Source organism: Mercenaria mercenaria, unplaced genomic scaffold (assembly GCF_021730395.1).
Source record: "Mercenaria mercenaria strain notata unplaced genomic scaffold, MADL_Memer_1 contig_933, whole genome shotgun sequence".
NCBI lineage: Eukaryota > Metazoa > Mollusca > Bivalvia > Venerida > Veneridae > Mercenaria > Mercenaria mercenaria.
The window spans coordinates 25488-44996 of NW_026463850.1; the positions used below are offsets into that span (position 1 = coordinate 25488).

The 19509-nt window shown below is 35.4% G+C and overlaps 1 protein-coding gene and 1 long non-coding RNA gene across 2 annotated transcripts in view; one reads left to right on the forward strand and one right to left on the reverse strand.

The window, feature by feature from the left end:
- LOC128555002 (uncharacterized) overlaps window positions 1–19509 on the reverse strand; it is a gene marked incomplete at its 5' end in the record, with an annotated part of 52041 nt that overhangs the window by 20926 nt on the left and 11606 nt on the right. The window lies entirely within an intron of this gene.
- Window positions 12770–15359, forward strand: LOC128555003 (uncharacterized). The gene is made up of 3 exons (XR_008369755.1): window positions 12770–13117; window positions 13420–13540; window positions 14633–15359. It is a non-coding gene; the product is annotated as an uncharacterized LOC128555003 (long non-coding RNA).

A 19509-nucleotide genomic window follows, 5' to 3' on the forward strand; every position in this document is an offset into this window, starting at 1 on the left:
AACATTCAGACCAACCTTCATACAGATCCCATGAAAAATATGGCCTCCAGAGAGGTCACAAGGTTTTTTCATTATTTGACCTACTGACCTAGTTATTAATGGCACGTGACCCAGTTTCAAACTTGACCTAGATATCATCAAGGTGAACATTCTGACCAATTTTCATGAAGATCCATTCAAAAGTATGGCCTCTAGACAGGTCACAAGGTTTTTCTATTTTTAGACCTAATGACCTAGTTTTTGACCGCAGCTGACCCAGTTTCAAACTTGACCTAGATATCATCAAGATGAACATTCAGACCAACTTTCATACAGATCCCATGAAAAATCTGGCCTCTAGAGAGGTCACAAGGTTTTTCTATTATTTGACCTACTGACCTAGTTTTTGAAGGCACATGACCCAGTTACGAACTTGACCTAGATATCATCAAGGTGAACATTCAGACCAATTTTCATGAAGATCTTGTGAAAAATATGGCCTCTAGAGAGGTCACAAGGTTTTTCTATTTTTAGACCTACTGACCTAGTTTTTAACCACAGTTGACCCAGTTTCGAACTTGGCCTAGATATCATCAAGATGAACATTCAGACCAACCTTCATACATATCCCATAAAAAATATGGCCTCTAGAGAGGTCACAAAGTTTTTTTATTATTTGACCTACTTACCTAGTTATTGATGGCACGTGACCCAGTTTCGAACTTGACCTAGATATCATCAAGGTGAACATTCTGACCAATTTTCATGAAGATCCATTCAAAAGTATGACCTCTAGAGAGGTCACAAGGTTTTTCTATTTTTAGACCTAATGACTTAGTTTTTGACCGCAGCTGACCCAGTTTCAAACTTGACCTAGATATCATCAAGATGAACATTCAGACCAACTTTCATACAGATCCCATGAAAAATATGGCCTCTAGAGAGGTCACAAGGTTTTTCTATTATTTGACCTACTGACCTAGTTTTTGATGGCACGTGACCCAGTTTCGAATATGACCTAGATATCATCAAGGTAAACATTCTGACCAATTTTCATGAAGATCTTATGAAAAATATGGCCCCTAGAGAGGTCACAAGGTTTTTCTATTTTTAGATCTACTGACCTAGTTTTTGACCGCACATGACCCAGTTTCGAACTTGTCCTAGACATCATCAAGGTGAACATTCTGACCAACTTTCATAAAGATCCCATGAAAAATGTGACCTCTAGAGAGGTCACAAGCAAAAGTTTACGCACGGACGGACGACGGACGCTGCGCGATCACAAAAGCTCACACTGTCACTTTGTGACATGTGAGCTAAAAAATGGTACATTCTTTAGCATTTGGTCTAAGAACTGAAAATGACAAATGTGTTAAAAGTGGTAGTCAAACAAATTTCACCAGCTTCTTCCAATTTTAACTAATTTCATCAGCTTCAAGGCTGTATCTTAAAACAAGAGGACCATGATGGTCCTGAATCGCTCACCTATCCCCATATGACCCAGTGTTGAACTGAGTATGACGTCGTTATTTCTATTATTTGACATAGTGACCTAGTTTTTGAGCACATGTGACCTAGATATCATCAAGATAAAAAATTCTGACCAATTTTCATGAAGATTCATTGAAAAATATGGCCTCTAGAGAGGTCACAAGGTTTTTCTATTATTTGACCTAATGACCTAGTTTTTGAAGGCACGTGACCCACTTATAAACTTGACCTAGATATCATCAAGGTGAACATTCTCACCAATTTTCATGAAGATCCCGTGAAAAATATGGCCTCTAGAGAGGTCACAAGGTTTTTCTATTTTTCGACCTACTGATCTAGTTTTTGACCGCACATGACCCAATTTCGAACCTGACCTAGATATCATCAAGCTGAACATTCTCACCAATTTTCATGAAGATCCATTGAGAAATATGGCCTCTAGAGAGGTCACAAGGTTTTTCTATTTTTAGACCTACTGGCCTTGTTTTTGACCCCAAGTGACCCAGTTTCGAACTTGACCTAGATATCATCAAGGTGAACATTCTGACCAATATTCATGAAGATCTCATGAAAAATATGGCCTCTAGAGAGGTCACAAGGTTTTTCCATTTTTAGATCTACTGACCTAGTTTTTAACCCCACGTGACCCAGTTTCGAACTTGACCTAGATATCATCAAGGTGAACATTCTGACCAATTTTCATGAAGATCCATTGAGAAATATGGCCTCTAAAGAGGTCACAAGGTTTTACTATTTTTAGACCTACTGACCTAGTTTTTGACCCCACATGACCCAGTTTCGAACTGGACCTAGATATCATCAAGGTGAACATTCTGACCAATATTCATGAAGATCTCATGAAAAATATGGCCTCTAGAGAGGTCACAAGGTTTTTCTATTTTTAGATCTACTGACCTAGTTTTTAACCCCACGTGACCCAGTTTCGAACTTGACCTAGATATCATCAAGGTGAACATTCTGATTAATTTTCATGAAGATCCATTGAGAAATATGGCCTCTAGAGAGGTCACAAGGTTTTTCTATTTTTAAACCTAATGACCTAGTTTTTGACCCCACGTGACCCAGTTTCGAAGTTGACCTAGATATCATCCAGGTGAACATTCTGACCAATTTTCGTGAAGATCTTGTGAAACATATGGCCTCTAGAGAGGTCACAAGGTTTTTCTATTTTTAGACCTAATGACCTAGTTTTTGACTGCACGTGACCCAGTTTCGAACTTGACCTAGATATCATCAAGGGGAACATTCTGACCAATTTTCATAAAGATCCCATGGAAAACGTGACCTCTAGAGTGGTCACAAGCAAAAGTTTACGCACGCACGCACGGACGGACGCACGCACGGACGACGGACGACGGACGCTGCGCGATCACAAAAGCTCACCTTGTCACTTTGTGACAGGTGAGCTAAAAACAAGAAAGTAAGTCAGTAGGTGGCATTCATGGTCACTTAAAGTCAGTTTTAGAGGTCAAGACAAACATTCTGATCAATTCCTATGAATTTCAAACTTGAAACTAGTGTTGCTTTTGAGAAAAGCGCATGTCTCCCACAACTGCCTAATCATCTAAATAGCAAGTCAAGTCTTTATATACTGTTTACTCACTACAAATATACCTTTGAAGAGTAAAAAGGCCGATTTTGGGTAATTCAAGGGCCTTAATTCTGAAGTGCCTCGGGCGATTTGGCTAGTTGATGAACCTGGCCGAGGAGTTATGGTCAAAAACATTTGGTTCAAATTTGGTGAAGATCGGATGAGAAATGTTGGACTTAGAGCGCGGACAAGAGTAAAAAGGCCGATTTTCGGTAATTCAAGGTCCATAATTTTAAAGTGCCTGGTCCGATTTGGCTAGTTATCGAACTTGACCGAGGACTTACGGTCAAACACATTTTGTTCAAGTTTGGTGATGATCGGATAGTTTGGTGAAGATCGGATGAGAAATGTTGGACTTAGAGCGCGGACGAGAGTAAAAACCCGGCTGTCAAAATTCCAGAAGTTTCCATGGAATGTCTTTGAATTTCCATGGAAGTCCGGACTCTGGAGTATTCGGACAAACTTTCTGGAGCTTGATATGGAATACTGCGGAAAATTGCGGAAAAATGTCCAGGGATTTCTGGAGAACTTTCCATGGACAATTTTCCGGAGTGATTCCACGGACGTCCGTGAACAATTTTCTGGAGTTATTCCGCAGTCGTCCAGGAAGTTCTGCTGACAGTATTATTCAATAGCAATAAATGTGATTTATAGACTTTTTTGCAGTACGTGTTAGTGAGCAATAACGCTTCAGTACAAGCAATATGATTTTATTGCATGTGATCACTTTTGCAGTTTCAAACACTATATGAACAAGGAAAATGAATCTTTGCCAGTTTAAAGTGACTGATTAGAATATTTTTAAGCATATACATAGTTTCGAACAAAGATTAGTTAACACTTAAATAATGATGAAATCATTCAAAGAAAGTACCTAAAGATATCTGTTTTCATATATGCATATTATTTATAAAATCTTTGTGAAGCCTTTGGTTATACTTTAGCATTCACTGTTTTATGCTATAGAATGACTGATGTAAAATATACATACATGTGTTAATTAGCATAATTACAAACATATGTATTGTTTCACTGGTCAGTTATGTAAACAAACTTACTTGAGCAATTTCTAGAATCCTCAATATTAACTTTGAACTGAATTACCTCACATAATAAAGTTTCACTAATTTTTACACAACTTGTTAACATCAGACTTCCAGTTACACATTTTGAAAATTCCTCTGTAAGATTAGTTCATCTAATTGGCTGAGCTTGATCACATGGTATTCCCAGTCTGATGCTAATTGTTTTCTGATGTGTTTAAAATCCCTTAGAAAATGACAGAGTTGTTTTCCAGAGTTAAATGACCAGAATTTAAGTACTACATTTCCGCAGTGTCGGTGAATATTCCAAGAACATTTTGATAGCTGTCCAGAGTAATTTCCAGAGATGTCCATGGAAAACATTTGCAATCACTCTGGACATGTTATATAAGAGGTGACTTTTCTGGACTATTCCATGGAAAGTACCTACTTTCCATGGAAGTTTTGCATTTGTCCGCAATTTTTCCACAGTTACTCTGGAATATGTACAGCCGGGAAGGCCGATTTTCGGTAATTCAAGGGCCATATAATTTTAAAGTGCCTGGTCCGATTTGGCTAGTTATCGAACTTGACCGAGGACTTATGGTCAAACACATTTTGTTCAAGTTTGGTGATGGTCGGATGAGAAATGTTCGAGTTAGAGCACGGACAAGAGTAAAAAGGCCGATTTTCGGTAATTCAAGAGCCATAACTCCGAAGTGCCTGGACCGATTTGGCTCATTATCGAACTTGCCCTACTAGAGCGCATGCATATTCATCAAGCCGTAAGGACTCCTATACTACTCAGATTGCATGCACATTCCTGAAGCCAAAAGGACTCCTATACTACTCATGTATAGGGGTCCTTTTGGCTCCAGGAATGCGCCTAAAATCTGAGTGTTTTTCGGTAATTCAAGGGCCATAATTCCGAAGTGCCTGGGCCGATTTGGCTAGTTATCAAACTTGGACGAGGACTTATTGGCAAACACATTTTGTTCAAGTTTGGTGAAGATCGGATGAGAAATGTTCGACTTAGAGTGCGGACAAGCTTTGTGACAGACACACAGACAGGAGTAAATCAATATGTCTCCCACACCACTGTGTGGTGGGAGACATAATTAGGTCTCTAGAGTGTTAACAAGCTTTACCTTTGATTTGACCACAACAGGCTGATCCAGATTGAACTTGACCTAAAAAACTTAAACTTGACAAGAAAAACTTCTGACCAAGTTTTTTAGATAGGGTCATAAATGTGGCCTTAGAGGAAAACTTTTTTTTCCTTTATATGCCTAGTGAACTATTTTTTTGACCTACATGCCCAAAAGACTTGAATTTGGATAAATATCATCAAGACTAACTTTTGGGCCCAAGTTTCATAAAGTAAAGTTGTGGCTTCTGGGTTTTTTTTAAAAGTTTCATTGATTTGACGGGTAACCTAGTTTTTGACCCCCCTGCCCCAGTTGGAAATTAAATTAGATCATTAAGTTAAACTTTTGAAAAGTTTCATAAAGATAGGGTCAAAATCGGCTCTAGAGTGTTCATAGTTTTTCCTTTTTGATTTGACTTGGACCTAGTTTTGGAATCACCTGAAAATATGAGTACATGTTTTCAAATGTCAAACTGATGCTAAAAAATTAAAAAAAGTAGGTCAGTGGTCATATTTATGGTCATGAAAGTCGTTTTGTCAAAATGAAAAACTGTAAATGTCATCCAAAATTTCAAGCTTTATCTTAAACAAGGGGGCCCCAATTTGGCCCTTATCTTCCCCGGGTTTTATTTGCTTGCTTAAAAAAAAATTCTTTGCTTAAGTTCACTAAAAAAAAAAGAGGCCCATAAAGGGCCCCTGTATCGCTCACCTGCCCTACTGACCTAAAGACATCAAATTAAATTCTGACAAAGTTTCTTTAAGATATGTCATAAATGTGGCCTCTAAAGTTTTCCAATTTTTCCTTCGTTTGCCCGGGTGACTTTTTTTTTTGACCCTACATGAACCAGATTCGAACTTGATAAAGATCTCAAGTTAAATTCTGACTAAGTTTCATGAAGTACGTCTAAATGTGGCCTCTAGGTGAAACAAGGTTTTTTTCCTTTTTTTTGACCTAGTGACCTAGTTTTTTGACCCCCCTAACCCATATTAACCTGACCTATAGATAACCAAAATTAAATCAGATCAATATGTTCAAATGGGCCTCTACGGAAAACTAGCTTTCCTTTGTTTGACCTGGTGACCTGTTTTTTGATCCAACTGACCCAGATTAAAGGGACCTTAAAATCATTAAGTTTAACATTTGACCAAGTTCATAAAGTACATTATAAAGGGCCCCTCTCAGTGTTAAAAACTTTTCTTTTGATTTATGGTGACCTGTTTTTAACCCCAGACGACCCAATATTAATCTCACCCCAAGATTTTATTAGGGAAACATTCTGCCCAATTTTTCATTAAGTTTTTGGGCCAAAAATTGTGCCCTCTGGTTTCCAAGCTTTTCCTTTGATTTGCCCGGGTGACCTAGTTTTTAACCCCACATGCCAAAACGAAATGCCAAGTTTATTGAGGGAACATTCTGCCCAAAAGTTTCTTTAAAAAATTGGGCCAAAATTGAGCCCTCTAGGTGTTAACGGGTTTCCCTTTGATTTGACCGGGCCTCTTTTTTAGACCCAGATGACCCAATATAACAAAGGACCATGAGGGTCCTAAAGCTCCCTCTTCCCACATACCCTTTTGAGTATGAGTCTTTTTTTCTATTTTTTGACATGGGGACCTAGTTTTTGAGCCATGTGACCAGTTTTGAACTTGACTAGTATTATCAAAAAAAAAATTCTGCCAAAATTTTCCAAGATTCCATTGAAAATTTGGCTCTAGAGGGGTCACAAGTTTTTTTTTTTTAAAATTTGACCTTTGACCTAGTTTTCGAAGGTACGTGACCCGTTTTGAAAATTTAACTAGTATCACCAAAGGGAAACATTCTCACTAATTTTATGAAAATCTCTGAAAAATCGGCCTCTAGAGAGGTCACAAGGTTTTTCTTTTTTATACCTTGGCCTAGTTTTTGACCCCCGGACCCATTTCGAAACGACCCTTTATATATCCCGGTGAACTTCAGATCAATTTTCATGAGATCCATTGAAAAATAGGCCTTAGAGAGGTCAAAAATGTTTTTAAAATTTTGAACCCACTGACCTAGTTTTTGATGGCACTGACCCATTTCAAATAACCTATATCATCAAGATGAACATTTAGACCAACTTTTTAATTCCATGAAAGTTGGGCCCCTAGAGAGGCAAAAGGTTTTTTTTTTATTTTTACCTACTGACCAAAAATTTTTTAAAGGGACGTGACCCATTTTCAAACTTTAACTAATTCATCAAGGTGAACATTTTGTAATTTCTGAAAATCCATTCAAAGGGTATGGCCTCTAAGAGGTCACAAGGGTTTTTCTATTTTAAGACCTACTGGCCAGTTTTTTTATCGCAGTTTAAAACCCCGTTTTAAACTTTACCTAATTTTCTCAATAAACATTTGACAACTTCATACAGATCCCTGAAAAAAAATGGCCTCTAGAAGGTCACAACGTTTTTACATTTTTTGACCCACTGACCTACTTTTTGATGGACGGGGCCCACTTTCGAACTTGACTAGATTCATCAAGATGAACTTCTGACCAATTTTTTTGGAAAATCCATTACAAGTAAGGCCAGAGAGGTACAAGGTTTTTCTATTTTTAGACCTACGACAGTTTTTGACCGCACATGACCGTTTTTAAATTGACCTATATATCTCAGATGAACTTAGACCAACTTTCTACAGATCCATGAAAAATATGGCCTTAGAGGGGCTAAAGGGTTTTTTTATTATTTTATCTACTGACCCATTTTTGATGGCACCTACCACTTTCGAACTTGACCTAGATATCATCAAATTGAACATTAGACCAATTTCTACAGATCCCCTGAAAAATTGGCCTCTAAGAGGGCACAAAAGGGTTTTTTTATTATTTGACCACTGACCTCTTTTTTTAAGGGACATAACCCACTTTCGAACTTGACCCAAACATCAAGGTGAAAATTCTGACCCAAATTTTTTGAAGTCTCGGAAATATATGGCCCAAAGGTCACAAGGTTTTTTTTTTAGCCTACGCCTGTTTTTGACGCAGCTGACCAGTTTCGAACTTGACCCAGATATCTCAAGATGAAAAATTTAGACCAACTTTCATCAATCCCATGAAAAATATGGCCCTTTTAAAAGGTCACAAGGTTTTTTTATTATTTGACCTACTACCAGTTTTTCAGGGCCCTGCCCAGTTTCGAACTTTACTAGATACATCAAGGTAAACGTTCTGACCAATTTTCAGAAGATCTTGTAAATTATGGGTCTAGGAAAGGGCACAAGGTTTTTTTATTTTTATACCTATGATCTTTTATGATGGCACGTACCCAGTTTCGAACTTGCCCAGATTTCTCAAATGAACATTCTGACCCAATCTTCATAAGTCTTTTGAAAAAATTTTTGGGCCCCTAGAGGGGTCACAAGGTTTTTTATTTTTAGACCTACTACCTATTTTTTTATGGGCACCGACCCCGTTTGAACTTGATAGATATATCAGATGAAATTCACCAATTTTCATAAAGATCCCCCAAAAAATGTGCTTAGAGTGGTCATAAGCAAAAATTTACGGGCGGACGGACGACCGGAGGGCGCGGACAATGCGGACACAAAAGCTCACTTTGTCACTTTGTGACAGGTGAGCTAAAAATCATCAAAGATTTTATTGAGGGTAACTTCTGACAACAAGTTTCATTAAGATTGGGGCCAAAATTGTGACTCTAGAGTGTTTAAAAAGCTTTCTTTTTACTTGACCCGTGACCAAATTTTGACCCCCGATGATCCAATATCAAATCATCCAAGATTTTTTTGAGGTAAAAATTCTGACCCAAATTTTATTTAAGAATGAGCCAAAATTATGACCTTACTGGTCGGGGGCCACCAACCGGACATTTTTGGGTTTTTCGCCATTTTCTCTTCATTTCCTTCTTACAACTGTGAAATTTCACATGAACATAGTTAGGTGCACCCCCAAAAAGAAACTTAATTTGTTTCCCTATCGAATGATTTAATGCCCTTTCTAGGGCCGAAAAAAAAAAAAAAAAAAAAAAAAATAGGGTCAACAAACACTTACTTTCACTCTTGGGATACCAAAATCTGGCAGTTTTTTAAAATTTTGGGGAACCCTTTTTCTGATGACTTTTGCTAGTGTTGAAAAACGAGGCAAAAAATTCATTATTGGCCAAAAAAATTAAATTTTTTTCAGATTTTTTTGTTCGGAAAACGCTAATGTAGTAAGAAAGCAGTGCGGATTTCAATCCCCCAGGAGTTTCATGCTTTGTATGAATGACGAAATGAAAAAATGAAATTTCCCTCCCCAATAAATTATTTTTGTCAGATATAATTAACATCGTTTTTTTAAAAAACAGAGTGTGTTTTACTTTAAAAAAATTGCTAAAAAACACGCAAAATTTAACAGCTCAAACGTTCGTTTGGTGGTTGTCCGGTTTGGGGGTCCTAACCCGTAGGTGTTAACAGGCAAATCCCAAACAAGACCTAGTAGCACCTTTAAAAATCCATGAAGTTTTAATTTCTTTAAGATTAAAAAAATTTAAAATCATTTCAACTTTATGGTCCCTTGATGCATATATTTTTGATAAGTCAAAGTCCTCACTCTGGGGGTGTGAAAACCCAAAAAAAACTTTGGTGTTTAAATTCACATTTTAAGTCCTATGATATTTGCTGACTTAATCAAACCTTTATTTGGTATGCATAACAAATTAGAAAAGATGGAAGAAAAAATACTTGATGCAATGTCAGCACTGTTTTCAAGGTAATTAGTCTTAAGGTAATTGCGCCCCCTAATAAATTTCAATGACCCTTTAAAATTTTGTGCTGAAAAACTTTAAACGACCACACCCCATTTTTTCGCAGAGCGCAAAAAGCGTACTTTACCGTTTTTATATACAACTAAAAATACGGCAAAAATTTTTTATTTTCAAGTTTATAAATTTAAAAATTTTCTCCCAAAAATATTAATTTTCTGTTTATTTCGACGTCACATCAGTGGCAAACGATTTATGAACGCAACTGACGTCGAGCTTCACCCGAAATTTTTCGTGAAACGCCTATATTTCAGAAACTGCCAGATAGTTTTTTGAATAAATTTTAGCAAGCATGCAAAATTTCAATCGTTATCAATTCCATAAAAGGAAAATGGGGGTCACCGTTTTTGACTTCGCTCTTTTTACAGTGGCACTTCCCCTACCCCCAGTAAAAGAGAACGACGTTTTTGTACTTATTTCGTAAATTTTTATTAATTTTAATTCAGTTTCTGTTTCTGTTGGTGGATATAATGCTATTAAATTCCAGTAATGATAAAACGAAGATATAATTTAATGAAATTATTGAAATAAATGAATGATTTCAGGAATTTACCCTCCTACACATGACAAAGAAATACAAAGAGTCCTTTTTATTGAAACAGGAAACACGTATCGGTAAAGTGCATTTTAGCCGAAAGTTATATTCACCTAGAATACGCTGATTTTTTTATTTGTAGTTGCAGCTTCAATTCTTAAGCAAACTTTGTTTAAATTTGATAAAATTAACAATATTTGTCGAAATGCTAAAACATTAGCAGAAAAGTGAATATAATGTTACAAACGAGCACATCAAATGTTAAAGGTCTAAGCAAAATGTTTGTAGTCAATCTTATCATGCTTATAGAGATTCTATTACCAGATATTTTGGTTTTCATCTAAGACTTCATTTTAAATTCATGTTCATGCAGGTATGATCATGCCAGTACCGGATATTCCCATGTCAGTGTATTTTTTATCTTCCTTTGGTATTCTGTCGAACGCATGATAGGGACAAAAGGAACCGTTCTAGAAAATAACACCGCACGAGACTTGTGTGCACAAACTGGAGAGGAAACAGGTAAAAGTTCGAACTTCCTCGCCGGAAGTGCAGTTGTCCAGTTCGTGTGACGTAGACAAGATGAAATGATTTATAAGAAAACGCAGAAGATGATGTTTGTTTGTTTGTTTGTTTTGGGTTTAACGCCATTTTTCAACAGTATTTCAGTCATATAACGGCGGGCAGTTAACCTAATCAGTGCCCGTCCCTAGATTTGCCACCTAATGTCACTCTTTGCCACTTATTTCCATGAAAAAAGGGTGGCAGTTGGTGGAAATAGGTGGCATTAGTTGGCGTTTGGTGTAATTCAGCTCTTTTTTCACCTAAGTGGTAAATTTGCCACCAAAAGCCACTTTATTTTGGTGGCATTTAGGTGGCATTAGGTGTAAATTTGAACATAGTTTTTCTTTATGGTGGTAGAAAGGTGTAAATTGGTGGAAAGTAGAACATAGTTTTTTTTCATGGTGGAAATCGAGTGGCGTTTAGTGGTAAATAGGGACTTAGCAAATTTTCTTGGTGGCGAATAGGTGGAAAAAAAACTTAGAAATTTTTGTGATGTTTGATTTAAAAAGAGAACTATAAGACATTGGATTACCCTGTACAAAACTCTTCACATGGACTCAGGTTGGAATCAAGGTATAATGGACACTAAACTTCAAACTTCAGGCCGAATTGACACGGAACCTGACTTTGCTAAAACTGCACATTGACAACAGCTCATAGAACACAAAATGCTCCCCATCCCCAGTTGATGTATTCAGTAACTGTACAAGAAACAGAAATCATTTGGTCACTGTGCACTGGACGTTTGATGTACTACCTTTAAATCAATAATTGGGCCATTTACCAGTCATAAGTGACTTCTGTATCAAATGTGATCTTAGACCAAAGCATTCTCTAGTTATTGGGCAAAAAACGTTCTAGTGTTCTGGGTCAATGTGACCTAGACCTTTGACCATTGACTGACCTCAAAATCAGTAGGCAGTAGGGGTCCTCTGCCGGTCATGATCAACCTCCCTATGTAGTTTCATGAACCAAGGTCAAAGAGTTCTCAAATTAACATCCAGAAACAGCTTAACTGTTCCAGTTCACTGTGACCTTGACCTTTGACCTACTGAACTAAAAATCTATAGGAGTTATCTGCTAGCTATGTTCAACCATCCCATTCACTTTCATGATCCTAGGCTCAAGAGTATTAGAGTTATCATCTGGAACATGTTTAACTGTTCCAGGTCGCTGTGATTTTGACCTTTGACCTACTGGCCTCCAGTCAATATGGTCACTGCTGGTCATGACCAACCTACATATAAAGTTTCATGATCTTAGGCCCAAGCATTCTTGAGTTATCATCCGGAAACCAATTGGTCAACATACAAATGACCGACAGACTGACCAACTTCTGCAAAACAGCCTATACCCAGGCTCCTTCTTCAAATGGTTTCATTAAAATGAGAATAAGTCTATGCTGACTCTAGCTGGACAAAAATAATATTCAGAATGGTATACAGAAAAATTGAATTTTCGTTCTTTTGTGAGACAGAATATTTATTGCTTATTATAGCTTTGCATTATATTCAATGAAAGACAGAAAAGGTGGAAAATAGGTGGCAACTAGTGGAAATTGGCTGTACTAGCTGAATCTGAAAAGATCATTTTTAAATGTGTCTGCAGTGTTACAGTATTACTTCTGCATGAGTGAAAGTTGGTTAAAGATAAGATTAATGATAGATCAAGTTACAAGCTCCCACACAAATGTATAGAAACAACCCCAGGTGGAATTTGGGTCAGTTAAGATTTATATATGCAGGCAAACATCAGGTCAGATGCAAAGAAATAGTTCTTGCCTATTCTCTTCATTAATTGAGAAAAAAAAAGTGTTTATAAAAAGGATGTTTTTACAATAGCTTTTCAACTTAAGGATTTGACACCTTCTTTAGCTGACCAAGAAAGTGTATGTGTGGAATCAATTTATCTGTGTAGTAATACCAAATTTTGAAATCTGGCATTTGATGAGTCAGCCTGGGAGAAACTGGAAACACATTGTGAGAGGTAACAATATAATACTGTTTATTTTTTTTTAATTATTACTGTCTTTAATATTGTCTTAATTACTTACTCTTAACAAATACTTGAATTTGAAACAACATTTACCAAACTGCTTTGAATTAAAGTCAACAAATCTCCTTTTATGTCTTAGGAAGTTTGGCAGATGGATAAATCCCAGATATATTTTCTGGAATATAGCTCAATCATGTTTATAACACTGTTTGTAAATTTGTATCATTTTGTAATTATTTACATTATTTATTAGCACTTAGGATACAATATGTACTTTAAACTGTTCATACCAGGTACCTACTGTGAAAAAAGTGCGACTTTGTGACATGATATGCCTGCCTGACTGTATATACCTGAGCAGCATACAGCTTATTACTGCATAAAAGAAACATTATCAAGATAATTTTGAATCAGGTAAATATTATATGTTTTTATAAAAGCTTATGTTTAAATAACCCTTAATTTTTAAAGAAATACACCAATTAATAGAAATTCCTGGCATATTATATGATAAATATTAATTATAAATGTGATGAAAAACCCGTGTCAAAGGCAGAGGGATATTATTTTTGGCGTTGTCTTTTCTTTTTTATCTGTCCGTCGGATTAACTGAAAATGCTTGTAATTGGAAAAATATTTTTATAGCTTTGTCTATAGAATCACTAAACCTCCTGTAATTATTATAAGCTCATTAACACTGCTTAACACTGCTCAATTATTTACCTAGTAAAAGAAGTATTTCCCCTTGATTTGGTAAAAAATAGGGATTTTTCCTGCATCTATTGATGGACTTTACAAAAATGTAGATCACTACAGGACAGCATTGCTTGTGCAATTTCCATCAGGATCACTTCAGTAACCAAAGTTATTGCCCTTTAATTGTTTTTCAATCCATAAACTCCTACATAACAAGTAATCCATTGATAAATATTCATGAAATTTGACACAAGTGTAAATCACCTTAGAGCAATGGTGCTTCCACATCTTTCATCAATTCTCAAGTTCTTGTTATTGATTCAAGATGCATATATTTCCACAAAACAATGTAACCGTTTGAGTGAATAGAATTTTTTCTACAGTGTAGATTTTGATGAAACTTCTCACAGTTATAATAAAGATGTTGCATATTACTGTGAAATCATTTTTACTTCGTGTAGGATGAATTTTCACGTATTTCGCTCTAGAACCGATGCGTGAATTTAAGACCGCGCTGTTATTTTTTAATTTATTTTTTCATTTATAAATTGAAAATGTGCAAATTAAAGCCCGCGCGAAACAGTCCTTTTTATATGTTTGCTTGAAATTTGATGCCAGCGAATTTAAATGATTTCACAGTATTTGACATAGATTAAGTTTGTAGAGTTCTTTGTTATGTCAGTGAGTTACAGTTTAGTCTTTCGATTTCGTATGTTTTCTAGAGGAAATTTACAATTTTCTGCAAAATTATTCAGAATGTTAGAAAAATATATCTATTAATAGATGACATTGTATGGTTTGCTGTTACAGATTGTGTGCTGGAAAAATGGCCTTACATCCAAAGGAGTGAAATCTGGAGAGTCATTCGCCATCTACTTAAGCCATCCTGGAATATGAAAAAATAAGACTGCATTGACAACAGCCTGATCCTTGTGTTCAGATCTTTTGTGATTTCTTGTGAAGAGTCTTTGATTTTTCATAAAAATAAAAAATATATTAATATAATTTGATTTTTGCTTACTACTGAGTTTTTTCAGATTCAGCAGGTGCAGCCAATTTCCACTAGTTGCCACGTATTTTCCTACTATTGCCAGCTATTTGGTGGCATTTAGTGGAAAATAGGACTGCCACCATAGTGGCGTTTTGGTGAAATTTTGTCTGCTTACTGCCACCTGTTAGGTGGCGATTGGTGGAAATAAGTGGCGTTTAGTGGAAAATATTTTTACACCATAATGGTGGCATTTTAGTGGTAATTTGTCTAAATACTCCACTTACTGCCACCATGAAGGTGGCTATTGGTGGAATTAAGTGGCAAACAAATTTTCCACCATAATGGTGGCATATTGGTGTTAAACTGTCTAAATACTCCACTTATTGCCACCTAAAGGTGTACACAAGTGGAAAGAGGTGGAATTTAGTGGAAAACAGGTTTGCCCCTGTCCTGTTCATTTTTGCAAAATTTTGGTGGCATTTTAGGTGGCATTTTGGTGGAAAATTGTCTAAATACTCCACCATTGAAAAGGGTGGCATTATAGTGGCAAATCTAGGGACGGGAGTTCCTGGATTCTGTACCAGTACAAACCTGTTCTCTGCAAGTAACTGCCAACTTCCCCACATGAATCAGAGGTGGAGGACTAATGATTTCAGACACAATGTCGTTTATCAAATAGTCACAGAGAACATACGCCCCGCCCGAGGATTGAACTTGCGACCCGGCGATCCGTAGACCGACGCTCTACCTACTGAGCTAAGCGGACGGGTAGAAGATGATGTGGTCTTAATAAAAATGCAGTTATTTCGATAAATGCGAGTGCAGTTTTTCATAGGTTCTATTAAAACAATAGATTATCGGGGCTAAAAAGAGCAGTTTGGAAATATAAAGAATTAACCTTTGTTCTTACACATTCTTTTTATATTTTATTTGCTTATGTCATTCATGCTCAGAGCTCCAGATAAGCTGCGTATTTGCATATTTACGCAATTAAAATTGCAGAAAACCCAATTGAATTCATACAGCATGCGTACTGAAACGCAAGTAAAATTCCTAATACCCAATTCGTAAAAAATCGCTTGCGTATCGCATTTTCCTTATTACTAGAATGGGTACGAGACTTTAACGCTAGATTTGACCGACTGGTTATACGTTACCGCAGAACAGGTTGAAATTTATCAGAAAAATCACATGACCATTCAGTCCACTGATCAGTGTTATTTGGACGCTTTGTAAACAATTTTACGCCGATAAAATGTAAAAGAGGTTGCAGAAAAAACATTGTTGCAGCACAAACAAACAAATTAGTGGGATATTTTGCTGTTCAACAATGACAGTAATGTTATCAGTTTGTACGATGTAGTGTCACCAATACTGGATGATATCTTTTGGGAGAATGCATATTGCGGTGACCAAATCGTTCGGGATATTGTGGATGGACTGATCGACTGCATTAAAAGTGAAAAAGAAAACAACAGTATGGAACATTCATTACAATTTTAAATACATTTTTGTATTAAACATTGAAGGGTGCCATTAAAGTACTTACGCCTCAGTCACAATCAAATGCATTTTTTTGTTTCACTTGGGGTCAAAAATAAAAGTTTGTAAAACTCTTTTATTTTGAAATGTTAATTTACCATATACCTTGGTTCTACAATAACAATGGTAGTTGTCGCTGTCTGATAGTTTGACAATATTTTTTTTCGATATAAAGATGAATCTTCAGGGAAAAAATAAAACAGACATGACCATTTTTGAAGGACTGTTTTATTCAAATAACTCTTTGAGACCCAACAAAATTGTTACCACATGATAAGGTACATAAAAGTTATATAGAAAACCCAAAAAACTAATAAATTACACAAAGATTTGTAGTTATTATCTTCTTTTGAAGTTCAAAATTCTAGAATTTTTTGTTTTCTACTTGCTTTCAGTTTTTGCATACTTTTTGAAATGCATTTATTCAACTCAAATATGTTATTTTCTAAAAATTCAGTCATTTCTCTTTAAATAATGGTCTCATTTTTGTGATTACGACTATGTTTGGCAGAGATATCGCAATTTTAAAATGAAAGCCGAAATTTACCCAAAAAGTCACGGACAAGACATCATCGCCAAGTGCTTTCTACATAGGTTTTAGAAGACAGTCTTTTAGTTCTGTTAAACTTTTTATGTTTAAAATGATCATGAACAAGTAAATAACAAACAAATTTAAGAAAAGAAGTATAATTGACGGTCTTCGGAATGTGTCTTCCAATAATTGAAGGATTTGAACAACTGTGACTAAATCAAAATGTCATTATGTGACAAGTTCTGTGCTATTGCTTACATAAATTAGGACTAATTGTTTTCATATTTCACTATTATAGTAAAAATAATGATACTTGGAAGGATCCTCACTGAAATAGGCTGTTAAAAATCTCCTTCAGCTTGGTGTCTACGGACAAGACATTTGACCATAATTTCTGTCTAAAAGACAGATAGAGTAATAATGTTTCTGATCAATGCTCATGCATTTAATGGGCTTAAGAACTGACCTTGCAGCCTGTTATGTACACCATTTAGACTATGTTTATTTATCTGTAATAACTTTTAACCTCAACTAAACAAAATAAACCACAATCTTTCTGAAATTGGATGATGGAAGAAACCACCAGACTAGACTTTGCTGAGGCAAATTATTTACATGCTATAATCAACCATATCAATCAAGAAATGGTAAAAAGTATAAACACAAAGTTTAACATGAAGAACTCTATGAGTTCATCTAAACATGTTCATTAAAGTAGAAACATTAAAAAAGTAGGAAGAACTTGTTAAACTTATAGCTGAGAACAACATCTTAGAAAGATTACAACTGTGTCTTAAATGGAAAACTAATGAAACAAACTCCCTTGCTGACTGCTTAAATAGCTGTATGTTGTAAAATACTCGTATGACATTTATTCTGTGAGATCCATAACTCATACTAATTAATTAATATTTTAAGTAGTCCTGCAAAATAAAATCCCTGTGAATTTCAACCTGTTTACAGAATAATTAAATGTTCACTGTGATAAGTTTTTATCACTTAGTTTTGAGTCAGCTAATGACTTACATGTTATGCTTTTTTCTTAAAATTCCCAAGATACATTCTCTTTTTCTAGCCAGTAATATTTTTGATTAATATTGACCTTTTTCCATTATATAAGATAGTATGACTGGAGACAAAGTTTTTTAATTATCTTTTTATCACATTTACTTCTTTTTTTCATGCTATCACCTATATTAATATTATTTTCTTGGAAAAATACTGGAACAAATGTTAGCAATTCCAATCGTAAATCAAACTATGATTTCAAAATTCTAGACCTCTGCCTCTGATGCATGTGGGGAAGTTGGCAGTTACTTGCAGAGAACATGTTTGTACAGTACAGAATCAATTAACAATTGTTAAGTTACATAACTGAAATTCTGTTGAAAAAGGGATTTAACCCCCCCCCCCCCAAAAAAAAAAACAAAAATAAAAAACAAACAAACAAATCTAAATAGCTCTCATTTTTGAAAGGGAGATAGCTGCAAGGAGACTACGGTAATCACGTAGTAAATTGCTTGTAATTTCTTTTTTAAGATGATTTAAACAGCTTCAATTTTATGTGATTTCAGTCAGTTACAGAATAAAAAAAGTTGATAGGCAAATGAATAGAATGAAATCTTGAAACCCAATCACCATTATATCTTGGCCCTGAAGAGCACAGAAATTATGCCATCTTGAGTGATTATAACAAAATGTTTAAGTTGAAAGTGGACAGCCCACACCATGTCTAACAATAGATCCATACTCCACTAGAATATGACCAAATGTCAAATGATTTTGCTTCTATCTTCTCATTCTTTCTGTTTTACTACTAACTTGTAAAAGATTGGGTTTTTTTTGCATTTCAAGCGTCTCTTGATTATTTCAAGAACTCTTGATATATTTCTAAGGTCTAGTGCTGGTTTTTATTGAAAACAGAAAATATATTGAATAGTATTTGCATAATGTCTTGTCCGTAGACACCCTCATTGCATGCCTTGTTTTAGCCATAACAAAGGGAGGGTTTAGAAAGAAATGTATTATTCCATTTTTGATAGCTTTTAACATTTATATAAGTCATGTATAAGATTAAAACATATTCTATATCCATTGTACTTCTCAGATTCAGATTGTACACACAAGAATAAATTGGTAACATTTTGCATTTGGAAAAAGTAAGTTTCATTAGAAATATATTTATTCTATATTTTGTATAAACATTAAGTGTGGTGTTGTATCATTGAAACTTGATAAATAGCTCCAGTATGATTTTATAAATGATATTTGTCAAAAAACCTTCGTTTCTTTAGTGTCTACGGACAAGACATGTGTCTACGGACAAGACATTTTGCAGTTCAACAACTATTTATATCTATATAACCCAGTTTAATTCCGTCTAATGTTTATCAACTTAGACACTATCCTAGCAGCTTTCATACCAACAGTGATTAAACTCTAATATTGTATCCTTCACAAAGAAAATAGGTGTCTACGGACAGGACAAAAAAATTGGCGCATTTATCATTGTCTGTTCAGAGTCAAATTTGAGGAGATAAGAAACTTCCACCTGAAAGAATGCTATTATTTTCAGAAGAAGGTAGACTGAAGTTCACACAGAGACAAATAAAACAGTAAAAA